Below are 14479 nucleotides of genomic sequence, written 5' to 3'. Positions count from 1 at the left end.
AAGGTCATTGTTCAGAGTATGTACGGCTGCGTCTAGGTCGTCCGGAAACGGGTTGATACTGTTGAGGTATTTTTGCTCTAAGGCTGTTAGAGAGAGTTTGTGCCATTTTCTGCCTTGAGTTATTATGGCGGATTCCTGTTTATTAATATGGGATAGAGAAACCTCAAAAGGTATTAAGTAGTGGTCAGACCATGTGAGAGGTAAAGGGGAAAGGATTTTAAGTTTCTCATGGTTTGAAAATATAAGGTCAAGAGTATGCCCGGCGGGATGAGTCGGGCCAGTTACACTTTGTGATAGATTAAGATTTTGCATTGATTCCAGGAGTTGATCAGCGCGGTTTCAGTTGCTAACATCCACATGATGGTTGAAGTCCCCCAATACCATGAAGTGAGGGTGTTTAAGGGAGAGATCTGCAATAACTGTTACTGTTGCAGTGTTGCTGATCAAATTGCTTGCTCGTTGCACCTCACTCGACCCTAGCTCGCTTATTTGAAATCCTGGTCTTATGCCCGGTTTACACAGGGCACTTCTCTGCTCTCTCTGTGGGTTATGCAGTGTTGCATTGTTCTAGTGTCTGAATGCTTTACTTGCTGGCAGCCATGTTTGTGTAGTCCTACTAAGCTGCATTCTTGGTTCATCTTGCTGCCTCGCCTGATGTACTACAGGTGACGGAGACAGGATGCAAATCCACACATGCAAAGCTGTTGTGTGATTGTGCTGTCACCAATTCAAAACCTCCTGAATCTTACACACCTAACACCATTAGTTCTAATTTTCAGGGGGATGAATACTGTGAAATTAAAAGTTGCTGGAATACCATTTTGTGACGGGCCACTTCTATAAGCAAACAAGAGCAGGACGTGCCGCTTGTTGAGGTTGCCTTCTTGAGAGACAGAAGAAGGTGAAAAAGAACTTTGTTTCAGACACTGAAAATTTGAGTGTTTGGTCTGATGGAGATTGTGGCACAGAATACAAATGGAGAAAAGCAATGGAAAATGAATGTCAGAATAAGAGGGTGGTAGACTTTATCGGGAAGGGATGGCGCAAAGGTTAAAAAGGTACAGACCTAACTGGTGATTGAAGGAGACTTCTTTTAAGAAAGGACAAACTGGCGCATCCAGGGTCCATCCAAAGTAGGTTTATCGACATAACTAACGAGGGTCAGTTAGGCAGGAACCTCACCCAGAAATTATTACAAGACAGGTAATGGTGCTGGGAATGGTCGGCGACATTGAGCAGAAGAATAGGAATTCTGTTCTATGCTGGTATAGTCAGAGAGCAAGAATGAAGTTGGCATCACAGACAATGTTCGTGATCAAGTAGGAATTCATTGTTTGGGTTCTTTCCATACCCTTCCAGGTACTCAGAAATTTGATATTGTGTTAGTAGATCACAGGTATCAGAGCTGGAAGTGTGTTTCGTAACAGATCCCACCACTAAGAATGTGATAGAACTTCTTACCGACATCTTCTCATGTGAAGGATGTGGCAGTAAATTGCTATCCGACACCTATGTGCAAGCGATGTATCCTATATTACCAGGAACGCATGGCTGAAAAGGCTAGCCACATGGTCATTGAGCATGCGAGGTGGTCAGTGGTGGGAGGTGGTCAGTGGTGGGAGGTGAGCAGTGGTGGGAGGTGTTGCTTTGATGTATGCAAGCAGGTCAGTGAGGAAATAATTCTAGAATACTCTACATATTGCCAAGCATTACTGACTCTTCAAGCTTAGCGAGAACAAGATGTCCAGCATGTTTTGAGGCCCACATGGTTGAACAAAGACAAGCTCAGTCAATCAGAGGCAAAAGTCAATACAGCACGGAGGGTACAAAGGTAGAAGATAAGGTGGAATGCCATAAAACGCAGAAGAAAGTAGAACTGAAAGGGACCTCTAGTGCATATCAAGTTACCAGAAAAGATGGGAAATGGGGAAGTGAAATATAGTGCAGAGATGGTTATTACAGTGGTAGCAGGGAATGCTGTGAAATTGTCTAATGGACAAAGGTGGAACAGGGAACAAATTGGTAAAGCTGAAGGGGGTGAGGGGGTTCAGAATTTGGGAGGGCGCCAGGGAGGGTGAGCTCCGGTTAACATGCTGCAGCATAGGTGAATTGTAGCAATGGACAGCGGGCGATTTTTAGTCTGCAGAATCAAAGTTTGCAATGCCGTAAATTCTATCAAGTTTAGTGTTACATGTTATATAAATAGTTTTCTGTAATTGGTTATTAATGCATTTTCTCAATTGATTTTCTTTGCTTCCGCTATTAAAAAAATATATATATATATATTATTATATATTTCGCTAACATTTGCTGCTCTATTTCCGTTTCCTAATTTTATTTTTTACCAAATCCTTTTCGATCTATCTGTTTATAAATTCTTGTTATTGCTCCATTACCTATCAACATTGTTATTTATATTTCTAGTGTCTGTTTTATTTTGTTTTACATCAAATCAAACTGCCTCTGACTCTGTATTAGTCTGTCTGTAGCATGCTGTCTTCTGGTTTTTCACTCAGTTTTCTGTCTGCCCTTATATATTTTGTGGATTGCTTAGTGGTGGTACTGTAAGACTCAGATATCCCATTGGTCCTAACACTAGTGGTAGTAAAGACTCCTTACTACTACTAGTACTAGTAGTACTAATCTGCTGTGCAGATTGCATGTCCAAGTAAGGTATTCTGCGCATGTTTGTTGAGATGAGAAGGTTTTCTTATACCATCTCATGCTCAATCAGTAAACGATGGTCACTCATGTTGGACACCCCATAGTGGTGTATTTTACTTTTTCCCGTCTAGGCCTAGTACTTTTTTATTAGCAGCAGTTGATGGTGAACACTGAGCAACTGATTACTGTGCATCATGGCTGGAAGGAAGTATGAGGAGGAGGACAGCACCATTATTTTCCAACCAAGAGAGAACTTATGTCCGATCAGTTGGCCACTCTTTTTCTTCTTTTCAGAAAATCAGATGCACCAATGGCTCTGGCCACTGAGTTTGGTCCTGTGAGTTGCCCTCTTCTTGAGAGGCTTTTCAAAAATTGCCACCAACAAAATGCCTAACTGGATATTTGGTTCTTTTTGGTAGGACATACTGTAGTCCCACCCTTTACTTAACATTAATATTAGCGGGAGTTGAGTAGCTAATGGCCTCTTTTAATCCATCTTCAAGTCGGCAGAGACATTTTTATGACGAAGGCAAGAAGTCAGACGACATGTAATATATGACTCGCAGAGAAGGCTGCGTGGGTGAAGGAAGGAACCCCGGGATTCATACTGGTGGCTGATAGGATGCTTGGGTGGTTGAAGGATGGGTGAAAGGTAAAAGAAAGGATGCCTGCCTGGGTGGGTGAAACTGTATGGGTGGAAGGAATTGTCCGGGAGGGGGGTTTGATGGCTCAAACTCAAAGCCAAGCAAGGACGCATGGGTGGTGGTTAAATGACAAATATATGTTGTTGGTGAAAGGTTTGTTGAGATTTAAAATGATAACCATGTTTGGATGGATTTGTGCCTGGATGGTATCATAGGTGAAGCGTCAGACTGGATGATGAGAATGTAAAAAAAAATTAAACTGTGCCAGAGTAGCAAAGCCAAGGGTGAAGAATAAAATAATGCTAGAAGAGCAATGCAATCATAAATGAAAAAACACTGGGAAGAATAAACAAGGACTGTTTTTTTTCAAGGTTTTTAGATTCAATGGTTTGAGGTTGTATTTCAGAATACTCCCTTGACTCACAGTAGTTTGCAAACAAAACAGGTGATGGACCGAATGTGGATCAATGTCACACATTCACCCCAGTCAAAAGATCTGGGCCCAAATCCATCGTTTTTTTGCACTCCACACCACCCTGGGTTACACAATGGCGATATGCAAATCAGCTCTGACCCTGTGCCCCATGGGAACAGTTCAGTCCGAACTACAAAAGCCATGTCCTTCCCAGAACGGAATCAAGAATCCGAAGACCGGACCGGTTTCGAGGTAACACCTCTCATCAGCCCGGCTAGCTTGACTCCAGTGGTGTGGAGTGCCTGGGACCCACGTCTGAGCATCCCCAGCGCACTTATGGCGGTATTGCAAAAAAAACAGGTGATGGACCGAATGTGGATCAATGTCACACATTCACCCCAGTCAAAAGATCTGGGCCCAAATCCATCGTTTTTTTGCACTCCACACCACCCTGGGTTACACAATGGCGATATGCAAATCAGCTCTGACCCTGTGCCCCATGGGAACAGTTCAGTCCAAACTACAAAAGCCATGTCCTTCCCAGAACGGAATCAAGCATCCGAAGACCGGACCGGTTTCGAGGTAACACCTCTCATCAGCCCGGCTAGCTTGACTCCAGTGGTGTGGAGTGCCTGGGACCCACGTCTGAGCATCCCCAGCGCACTTATGGCGGTATTGCAAACAAAACAGGTGATGGACCGAATGTGGATCAATGTCACACATTCACCCCAGTCAAAAGATCTGGGCCCAAATCCATCGTTTTTTTGCACTCCACACCACCCTGGGTTACACAATGGCGATATGCAAATCAGCTCTGACCCTGTGCCCCATGGGAACAGTTCAGTCCGAACTACAAAAGCCATGTCCTTCCCAGAACGGAATCAAGCATCCGAAGACCGGACCGGTTTCGAGGTAACACCTCTCATCAGCCCGGCTAGCTTGACTCCAGTGGTGTGGAGTGCCTGGGACCCACGTCTGAGCATCCCCAGCGCACTTATGGCGGTATTGCAAACAAAACAGGTGATGGACCGAATGTGGATCAATGTCACACATTCACCCCAGTCAAAAGATCTGGGCCCAAATCCATCGTTTTTTTGCACTCCACACCACCCTGGGTTACACAATGGCGATATGCAAATCAGCTCTGACCCTGTGCCCCATGGGAACAGTTCAGTCCGAACTACAAAAGCCATGTCCTTCCCAGAACGGAATCAAGCATCCGAAGACCGGACCGGTTTCGAGGTAACACCTCTCATCAGCCCGGCTAGCTTGACTCCAGTGGTGTGGAGTGCCTGGGACCCACGTCTGAGCATCCCCAGCGCACTTATGGCGGTATTGCAAACAAAACAGGTGATGGACCGAATGTGGATCAATGTCACACATTCACCCCAGTCAAAAGATCTGGGCCCAAATCCATTGTTTTTTTGCACTCCACACCACCCTGGGTTACACAATGGCGATATGCAAATCAGCTCTGACCCTGTGCCCCATGGGAACAGTTCAGTCCGAACTACAAAAGCCATGTCCTTCCCAGAACGGAATCAAGCATCCGAAGACCGGACCGGTTTCGAGGTAACACCTCTCATCAGCCCGGCTAGCTTGACTCCAGTGGTGTGGAGTGCCTGGGACCCACGTCTGAGCATCCCCAGCGCACTTATGGCGGTATTGCAAACAAAACAGGTGATGGACCGAATGTGGATCAATGTCACACATTCAACCCAGTCAAAAGATCTGGGCCCAAATCCATCGTTTTTTTGCACTCCACACCACCCTGGGTTACACAATGGCGATATGCAAATCAGCTCTGACCCTGTGCCCCATGGGAACAGTTCAGTCCGAACTACAAAAGCCATGTCCTTCCCAGAACGGAATCAAGCATCCGAAGACCGGACCGGTTTCGAGGTAACACCTCTCATCAGCCCGGCTAGCTTGACTCCAGTGGTGTGGAGTGCCTGGGACCCACGTCTGAGCATCCCCAGTGCACTTATGGCGGTATTGCAAACAAAACAGGTGATGGACCGAATGTGGATCAATGTCACACATTCACCCCAGTCAAAAGATCTGGGCCCAAATCCATCGTTTTTTTGCACTCCACACCACCCTGGGTTACACAATGGCGATATGCAAATCAGCTCTGACCCTGTGCCCCATGGGAACAGTTCAGTCCGAACTACAAAAGCCATGTCCTTCCCAGAACGGAATCAAGCATCCGAAGACCGGACCGGTTTCGAGGTAACACCTCTCATCAGCCCGTCTAGCTTGACTCCAGTGGTGTGGAGTGCCTGGGACCCACGTCTGAGCATCCCCAGCGCACTTATGGCGGTATTGCAAACAAAACAGGTGATGGACCGAATGTGGATCAATGTCACACATTCACCCAAGTCAAAAGATCTGGGCCCAAATCCATCGTTTTTTTGCACTCCACACCACCCTGGGTTACACAATGGCGATATGCAAATCAGCTCTGACCCTGTGCCCCATGGGAACAGTTCAGTCCGAACTACAAAAGCCATGTCCTTCCCAGAACGGAATCAAGCATCCGAAGACCGGACCGGTTTCGAGGTAACACCTCTCATCAGCCCGGCTAGCTTGACTCCAGTGGTGTGGAGTGCCTGAGACCCACGTCTGAGCATCCCCAGCGCACTTATGGCGGTATTGCAAACAAAACAGGTGATGGACCGAATGTGGATCAATGTCACACATTCACCCCAGTCAAAAGATCTGGGCCCAAACCCATCGTTTTTTTGCACTCCACATCACCCTGGGTTACACAATGGCGATATGCAAATCAGCTCTGACCCTGTGCCCCATGGGAACAGTTCAGTCCGAACTACAAAAGCCATGTCCTTCCCAGAACGGAATCAAGCATCCGAAGACCGGACCGGTTTCGAGGTAACACCTCTCATCAGCCCGGCTAGCTTGACTCCAGTGGTGTGGAGTGCCTGGGACCCACGTCTGAGCATCCCCAGCGCACTTATGGCGGTATTGCAAACAAAACAGGTGATGGACCGAATGTGGATCAATGTCACACATTCACCCCAGTCAAAAGATCTGGGCCCAAATCCATCGTTTTTTTGCACTCCACACCACCCTGGGTTACACAATGGCGATATGCAAATCAGCTCTGACCCTGTGCCCCATGGGAACAGTTCAGTCCGAACTACAAAAGCCATGTCCTTCCCAGAACGGAATCAAGCATCCGAAGACCGGACCGGTTTCGAGGTAACACCTCTCATCAGCCCGGCTAGCTTGACTCCAGTGGTGTGGAGTGCCTGGGACCCACGTCTGAGCATCCCCAGCGCACTTATGGCGGTATTGCAAACAAAACAGGTGATGGACCGAATGTGGATCAATGTCACACATTCACCCCAGTCAAAAGATCTGGGCCCAAATCCATCGTTTTTTTGCACTCCACACCACCCTGGGTTACACAATGGCGATATGCAAATCAGCTCTGACCCTGTGCCCCATGGGAACAGTTCAGTCCGAACTACAAAAGCCATGTCCTTCCCAGAACGGAATCAAGCATCCGAAGACCGGACCGGTTTCGAGGTAACACCTCTCATCAGCCCGGCTAGCTTGACTCCAGTGGTGTGGAGTGCCTGGGACCCACGTCTGAGCATCCCCAGCGCACTTATGGCGGTATTGCAAACAAAACAGGTGATGGACCGAATGTGGATCAATGTCACACATTCACCCCAGTCAAAAGATCTGGGCCCAAATCCATCGTTTTTTTGCACTCCACACCACCCTGGGTTACACAATGGCGATATGCAAATCAGCTCTGACCCTGTGCCCCATGGGAACAGTTCAGTCCGAACTACAAAAGCCATGTCCTTCCCAGAACGGAATCAAGCATCCGAAGACCGGACCGGTTTCGAGGTAACACCTCTCATCAGCCCGGCTAGCTTGACTCCAGTGGTGTGGAGTGCCTGGGACCCACGTCTGAGCATCCCCAGCGCACTTATGGCGGTATTGCAAACAAAACAGGTGATGGACCGAATGTGGATCAATGTCACACATTCACCCCAGTCAAAAGATCTGGGCCCAAATCCATCGTTTTTTTGCACTCCACACCACCCTGGGTTACACAATGGCGATATGCAAATCAGCTCTGACCCTGTGCCCCATGGGAACAGTTCAGTCCGAACTACAAAAGCCATGTCCTTCCCAGAACGGAATCAAGCATCCGAAGACCGGACCGGTTTCGAGGTAACACCTCTCATCAGCCCGGCTAGCTTGACTCCAGTATTGTGGAGTGCCTGGGACCCACGTCTGAGCATCCCCAGCGCACTTATGGCGGTATTGCAAACAAAACAGGTGATGGACCGAATGTGGATCAAAGTCACACATTCACCCCAGTCAAAAGATCTGGGCCCAAATCCATCGTTTTTTTGCACTCCACACCACCCTGGGTTACACAATGGCGATATGCAAATCAGCTCTGACCCTGTGCCCCATGGGAACAGTTCAGTTCGAACTACAAAAGCCATGTCCTTCCCAGAACGGAATCAAGCATCCGAAGACCGGACCGGTTTCGAGGTAACACCTCTCATCAGCCCGGCTAGCTTGACTCCAGTGGTGTGGAGTGCCTGGGACTCACGTCTGAGCATTCCCAGCGCACTTATGGCGGTATTGCAAACAAAACAGGTGATGGACCGAATGTGGATCAATGTCACACATTCACCCCAGTCAAAAGATCTGGGCCCAAATCCATCGTTTTTTTGCACTCCACACCACCCTGGGTTACACAATGACACACTGGAGTCAAGCTAGCCGGGCTGATGAGAGGTGTTACTTTGAAACCGGTCCGGTCCTCGGATGCTTGATTCCGGTCTGGGAAAGATATGGCTGTTGTAGTTCGGACTGGACTGTTCCCATGGGGCACAGGGTCAGAGCTGATTTGCATAAAGCCATTATCTGACCCAGGGTGGTGTGGAGTGCAAAAAACGATGGATTTAGGCCCAGATCCTTGTACTGGGGTGAATGTAAGACATTGATCTACATTCTGTCCATCAAATTGTTTTTTGTATTTTTCTCCCTGAGTGTACTGGGGTAGCTCAGACGTGGGTCCCAGAGCCTCCACACCACTGGAGTCAAGCTAGCCGGGCTGATGAGAGGTGTTACCTCGAAACCGGTCCGGTCCTCGGATGCTTGATTCCGGTCTGGGAAAGATATGGCTGTTGTAGTTCGGACTGGACTGTTCCCATGGGGCACAGGGTCAGAGCTGATTTGCATAAAGCCATTATCTGACCCAGGGTGGTGTGGCGTGCAAAAAACGATGGATTTAGGCCCAGATCCTTGTACTGGGATGAATGTAAGACATTGATCTACATTCTGTCCATCAAATTGTTTTTTCTCTCACAGTAGTTTGCAAGCACAACATATATATTGTGTATGTACCCACCCAACATCAATCGCCTCCTTCCGACTCTGAGGGCTACTCCCGCTCCATACCCATGTCATTTCGACCGTGTCAGACATGGGTGGTTTATCGGCTGCATGGTTAACTTACAATCAAACAATAGTAGTATGGCATGCCATCATCATGCGACATTGTGCAGTATATCATCATCATTCCTATTAGTAAGCAATGGTATACAACTGTTACAAAGCATTTTTTACAACGCAATACCATAACCACGCATCTTTTACAACGCATATACTTTTACCACGCATACATTTACAACGCATACTGTTACAACGCAAGTACTTTTACAACGCAGGTACTTTTACAACGCATTTTTTATTGATATGAGTTTATTTGAATTAGTTTTTTTTAAAGTTATTTTTTTATTATTTTTTAAGAGTACTAGAGTATTATTTAATGTATTGTAAATACTTGATTATTAATTAAAAGTAATTTAAATTATTTTTTATTTTATTTTAATTTTATTTAAGACTACTAGAGTATTAATGTATGGTAGAATATTTTAGAGTATTTTTTTGTTTTTGATGTTTAGTAATACTTGAGTATTAATTAAAAGTAATTTAATTTATTTTGATTATTAATTGTATAAATTAAAAAAAATTATATTATTTATTTTATTATTATTGATTTTTGTTGGTGATATTATTGTTTTTTCTTAGGATTCTATAGCATTTTTTATGGATGAGTACTTTTGAGTATTTGAGTATTTCAGTATTTTTTAGTTTACAATTTATTAAAAACATGTATTTAAATTGAACATTTATATTATTTTTAAAATATAGCATTTTTAATTATTAGATAATAGAATAGAATTTTGAACATTAGTATAAAAAAATAATTATCATGTATAAGTTATTGTTAACGGATACATAGTATTATTTTAATAATGTATTTTATTATTAATATGATTTAAAATTAAACATTGATTTTTTTTATTGGAAAAAAAAAGATAGTTATTTAGTAAAAAAATAAATTGACTCATTTTAATATTTAAATGTATTATTATTTTTTTATATTATTATGCAGGTAATTTTAAAGGAATTTTTAATTTATTATAAGTAAGTATTAAATGTAGATATTGAAAAAAAATTACAATTCCTTAAATATATAAAAATTAAGTTTAAAAAAATTTAATTTAGGTTTAAAAAATAGGTTGCTATTTTATATATTTATGAAATAATATAAGGGAACTTATAACTTACATTTAACTTTTGGTTCCCACGGTTTTACATTGTTTTCTATGGGTTAAATTGTCCTTCTTTTATTTTCACCATTATGGATATGTGTCCCGCGGTACAGAAAAAGAATGAAGTAATGAAGATGAAAGAAAAGCAAAATAAGGGAGATGAAAGTAGGAAACAGGTAAGGGGAGAAAGTAGTTAATTTAGAAGAAAAAAGTTAATTTTTAGTTATAATGTTTAAGAAAATAAAAACAATGTACACATGATATTTTTTATTAAGTATTTTTTTTATTTTTCAAAAAAACATACCAATAATGGTGGAATTTTAATTGATTTATTGCATATTTTTTCACATTTTTAAAAATATAGTAATATCTTTTAAAAAAATAAGTATTAAGTAATTTTAAATAATAATACATAAATACAATAGTCCTTTTTTTATCGTTGCAGCATTCTTTGACGTCATGACGTTAACGTGAGCGTAAGCGGCCATTTTGAAGAGCATCGTAGGAGGAAGCAGCTGGAAGCTGATCTGCATCCAGGTAGGAAACATTTTAAACTTTATTTAAAGGAGGTTGCTCTAATAGTAAATAATGTCAAAATCCGTACGCATGTCGCTACTCGTATAACTAGAATATGCCTATGTCGGGTCTGTGGGTGGGGGAAGATCAAAAACTTTATTGTTTTCAGAAATAGTTGTATTTCTTGCAAAACATGTGAATTATTGTTTATGTTTCTTAAATATGTTATCGCTTTGAAAGCAATGTTTAAAAATGCATTTTTGAAAGTATCGATAGTTTATAAAAAAGAAATGAAAGAGAAAAAGGTGGTTACATAATTGTTGATAAAAGCCTAAACGATTGTAAACTTTGATATTTCCATTGTTGTTGTCATTGTTGTTGTCATTGGTATTGCTTTTTCAGTTTGGATGTACTGTAGAATACGGTAAAAATAGATTACGAAGGTTCAAATGGATTTCTTGGATTTCTGGATAATAGGGAGTAGTTTTAATTTTTGGTGGATTATTGTGATTATAAATTTGGAGAAAAATGTTGAGAGTTTTAAATTGTTTGTTTTGAAGAATACATTGTGTACTGTATTATGTTCCAAATACGTTGTATTTGAAAAATATTAAACTATATAAAAAAAGAATATTTTATTTATATAGTCCAGTACTTTTGTCGGAAAAATGAACTTGTTTATGTGGTGAATGAAATTGCAATGTATTTGTGACTTCAAAAATGTGTAGGAATTTATATCTAAAAAAAAATATGATGTGTTTTCTTCTGAATTAAAAAACAAGAAGATGGGTTTTAGAAAAAATGTTGCTTCGGAAAATATATTGAATTATTTAAAAAATGTATGAATTGACTATTTTTTTGAAAAATTTGAGTATATGCCAATGCAGATGGAAGCATTTTATTTAGTATGTTTTTAAATATAATAGGAAATTAGATGACAGTTTTGGAAATATTTCAAAAAAATAAGCTTACTTATTTGAAAAAGCTTTTTAAAACAATTATTTATGGAACAGTGAAAAGCAGAAGAGTTGTATTATTTTTCAAAAATGCATTTTCAAAATATTTTACATTTTGTACTATTATTTTGGTGAAAAAATTATTATTTTTTCAAACTTCATTGTTAAATAATATCTTTACTATTTAGGGTTTCTGAAAATTTTTGCAACAAAGGGTTTTTGAAAACGTTGCAAAATGTAGTTTTTAAAAAAATATAAAAAATAATTAGGTAAGGTGACCCAACATAATTTTTGGAAATTTATAAACATTAAAAAAAATATGTAGCCAATTAAATTTAGAGAGGATGTAAATTTAGAGCAAAGCAGGAAAGTAATGTGAAATAGAATTTTAAAAAGATAGAATGTTAGCTAGATTTTCCAGGTAATCTAGAGCCAGACTCAACGTAAACTGTTGTATTAGTGCCAATAGTCTCTCTGACATTTCTTTTGTTTTTTGAGTAATCCGTGAGTTTAGACTACCTGTTAGAGTTTGTGAAATTCTCATTTCCTGGAAACTTTGCTCCTTCTTCAAAGTTTCCAAAAATGAGTAGAAATTAGGGTGTGGTTTTCCAATTACATGGTTGAAGGAGTTATGCCATCCCTCAATGGCATTATTTGTTTTAGCCTCTCCCTGTAGGCAACTCGAATAACAGTTCCACCACTCCACATGGAAACGTGGCTTCCTCCTGCGACCCGATCTGCCTAGGTGTCCAATCCATGTGTCTTCCATATAATTTAGAATAGGTGCCAATTTATCCTCATTTGTAATGTAATAATCTGATTCTGTAATGGCAGTGTAGTACTCGTCTACACTTTCGGGAGGGACAAAACAAAGAGCAGTTAATTTTTTTATTCGACTTGTAGTTTGCTGTCTGTTGAGTATTCTGTAACTAGGGGTGTTTTTAGTAATTTGCGCCAGAATGCCTGGGAAAAATGGAAAAAACACCCCTGAATTTGGGTATCCGTGTACATTTTGGTGATCACATTGATCATGCTCAATTCAAAATCCATAATTATTTTCCTAGGGCTTTGGTTAGTTTTGGATTTAATCACAGATAACAATTCTGTGTATGTTGCAGAAGTCTTATCAGGCAGCAAACTATATACTAGGGGAATTACACTATTGTTAATTTTAGCATGTATAGTATAAATTAGGGTGAATGGATGGGTAGTGCTTTTAAACGTCCCATCCATCATCCAAATTTCACTACTTTCAAGTTTTAAAAGGTTGCGGGGTGTACTAAAAATTAATATACGCTTTTGAGGGTTTTCATTATCATGCAGAAGGAAAGGTTCATTAGCAAAAGAAATAGTAAGTTCGTGTGGTATAATTATGTCAGAAAAGGTATGGGGTGTATTAGTTTGAGTATTACTTGCCTGCTTTTGACGTTGAATAATTCTTCGCAAATTATGGATGGTAGGCATATTACTAGCTATATGAGTAGGGACATGCTGAGCAACCTCTCTTAAAATGGATCCTGTGGAATCATTGGAGGTGCTTGCAATTACTTTAATTTCATTCACTGTTTCTCTAACATCAACTTCCATTGCAGAGGCAGAGTGGTTATGGTCAGTTGTTCTTACAATAATGTCATCGACCGTAACCGCTCTGCCGCTGCAACGGGTTGTAAAGTATTGCACGCACCTCCAATGATTCCTTGGAAAACGTATCATTTCCTTACAATAAATGCAACCTGCATGATTCAGTAGTCGGTTTCCTTTTCTGGACTTGATATATTTGGCAGTAGGATGAGTAGACATTTCCTGCAAAGAAAAAAAGTTGGTCATTTAGTTTCTTGTTCATTTTGGGGTTAATTTTTAGCAAGAAAATAAACATTTTGTCTACTACAGCAGTTATTTGGTGTTATAATTTTAAAACATACCCCTACATTATCCTGAGTTTTCACTACTGCAGCACTTTCCTGGACTTAGATTAGTCATTGATACCCCTACATTATCCAGCATTTTCTCTACTGTAACACTTACCTGGAGTTAGACTAGCAAGTAATACCCTTACACTATCCAGCACTTTCACTATTGCAGCACTTTCCAGGAGTTACAATAGTCATTGATATCTCTACATTATCCAGTACTTTCCCTACTGCAGCACTTACCTGGAGTTAGAATAGTAAGTAATACCCCTACACTATCCTGCACTTTCTCTACTGTAGTACTTTACTGGAGTTAGAATAGCAAGTAATAACCCTACACTATTCAGCACTTTCCCTATTCCAGCACTTACCTGGAGTTAGAATACTAATTTATACCTCTATACTATCCAGCACTTTCTCTACTGCTGCACTTACCTGGAGTTGGAATAGTAATTTATACCTCTATACTATCCAGCACTTTACCTACTGCAGCACTTACATGGAGTTGGAATAGTAATTTATACCTCTATACTATCCAGCACTTTCCCTACTGCAGCACTTACATGGAGTTGGAATAGTAATTTTTAACTCTATACTATCCAGCACTTTACCTACTGCTGCACTTACATGGAGTTGAAATAGTAAATAATACCCCTACACTATCCAGCACTTTTCCTACTGAAGCACTGAACTGGACTTACAATATTTGGAATAATCTCTACATTATTGAGCACTTTCCGTTCCACAGCACTTATTT

The sequence above is a fragment of the Lissotriton vulgaris genome, chromosome 12 (genome assembly GCF_964263255.1).
Source record: "Lissotriton vulgaris chromosome 12, aLisVul1.2, whole genome shotgun sequence".
Classification (NCBI taxonomy): domain Eukaryota; kingdom Metazoa; phylum Chordata; class Amphibia; order Caudata; family Salamandridae; genus Lissotriton; species Lissotriton vulgaris.
The sequence above is the reverse complement of the archived record's forward strand: the minus strand, read 5'-3'. Positions refer to the sequence as shown.